Below are 2,108 nucleotides of genomic sequence, written 5' to 3' on the forward strand. Positions count from 1 at the left end.
GAGGGAGGCTTAAAAACCTCTGATTCCAAAATAAACGACTGTTTTTCCCCTTAAATTTGTCCGGGAAAAATAACGAAGCAAAAAGGAAACTTTCCTGTATGGGGGAATTAAGGGTTTTGTTGCAAGGGGGCTTGAGCAGGTTGTGCTACGCTTACCGAGCGGGTACGAGAGTTTTTTTGAGAGAGACTACCCCTTAACTCTTCGGAAAAGGGCGTCGGGCACCCCAACACCGTGGAGTATGTTTCCATCGAGAAGATTCGGTACCCAAGTTCAATGCAGAAATCTCGGGCCCCCGCCTTTCTCATGAAACGCAATAGGAGGTTTGAATCGTATTTTCGGGGGTTTTTCGAAAATATTGTTTTAAAACCCCAATGATGAAGGCCTTTTCTCGTTTCAGCGAGGGCCCTTGTGTCGAGGGACGGCCCATTTGATTTAAACTCCCCAGAATTTTACGGCATAAAAGGGGGTCCGACTTTTTAAAGGGACTAGCAAGGGCAAAGTTTTTTAAAGGGGCTTGCCCCGAGCAACCCCCCGAATTTTTTCAAACATTTAAAAACATTCCAAACTAGCTACTAACCAAGCCCCACTCGATTTTTCGTTTCCATTTTAGGGGGTAGTATACCAAAGGGTTTGGGGTTATCCCTTGGGTATCGGTGTGCCGACGATTAATTTGGGGGGGTGTTTTGCAAAGGGTTTTCCCCATTGGTTTTGAGGGGCCCCTTTTCTTAAAAAAGGATGAAAGTTTTCCGTACTTGTAACGCTGCCCAATGTGGGGGTGGAATTTGCGTTTTGAATTTTTCCCCGGGAAGGACCTTCCTCCCAGGGTCCACACTCCCGACCGATTTCGCTTAGGGCAAAGGGCGCCTCGTCAAAAATTTTGGCCCGCATCACCAAAATAATGATCATAACACGGAAAAATTTTAGATTATGGCAAGAACATTTTTTTGTTTTAATTTTCCCTAGACTGGTCATTTTGCGAGGCAGGCCCCCCCTTTTAGCCGCCTCACGGGAAAGGGGGAGGTCTTCAAACCCCACGTGAAGGGTTTCACCGGGGAAAAACCCCAAAAGAATCGGTGGGATCAGAAAACCGAGAAAACCCCCAGGTTCCCAAAAAAAAACCCCTTTCTGCAGAATCAAATCAAAAAGTGGGCGGGCCTCACATTAGAAAATAAAGGTAAATGGTATGGGCTGTACTTGTTTTTTTGACCCTGGGTCAGAAAGTGCCATCATTAAAGAGACCACCCCCCGGGGGGGAAAAAAGCTGAATATACCGTCTTTTTTCCCAGGGAAAGAACTTTTAAGGGTTTCCTCAGGGGGCCCCCTATTTAGTGGTTTTAGGGGAGACTAATGTGAACTTTTTTATTTGAGGCACAGTAAGATGTCCATCCAGTTGGGGGTTTTTAAGGGGATATAAATTTCCCCGGAGAAGTGGGTTTCTTTGGGGGTAGATTTTTAAAATTAAAATTTTTAAATTTTCCCCCTTTTTTGCTAACTCACTCCTCCCAGGAAAAAACCCCTTTTTTCATGTCCCCTTTTTTTAAAGTAAAGGGTTCCCTTCTGATTTTTTGGATCAGCCCTCCCCTAGGTTTAAATTTTAAAAAAGTGTTTAAAAAAAATTTCCCAGAGGGTTTTTTATGTGTTTTCACAATCCCGGGGATTTTTTCGGCCGAATTCAGGGGGGGTTTGTAACTACCAAAATGGGGAAGTGATTTTGATAAACCCCTTGGGTTGGGGCAAGGCGAAAACCAGAGTGGGGGGTGCCCAAAAACCATAGTGTCCCTTTTGAAAGTAGTGCTAGTGTTTTTGGGTTTTTTAAATTATAACCCCCCCAGTTTACATTGAAACAGGGGGGAAAGAAAATTGGTATGGGTTTTTGCGATTAGTTTAAAGTGTTGAAACCTCTAATGCTGTGCAGGGCCAGATGAGCCAAGATCAGTGAATCCCCGACTTGGGGTTACTTCACAGATGATTTCGGGGCAACCATTTCGGGTTGGGTTTTGGGTAAAGCTAGGGATGAAATTTTTAATTTTTCCCCCCGGTAAGCATGGACGGGATTTACATAAAAGACCTCTACTGGGGTGGAGAGGATCATCCCAAAAGGAGAAATT

Source organism: Penaeus monodon, unplaced genomic scaffold (genome assembly GCF_015228065.2).
Source record: "Penaeus monodon isolate SGIC_2016 unplaced genomic scaffold, NSTDA_Pmon_1 PmonScaffold_982, whole genome shotgun sequence".
Lineage (NCBI taxonomy): Eukaryota > Metazoa > Arthropoda > Malacostraca > Decapoda > Penaeidae > Penaeus > Penaeus monodon.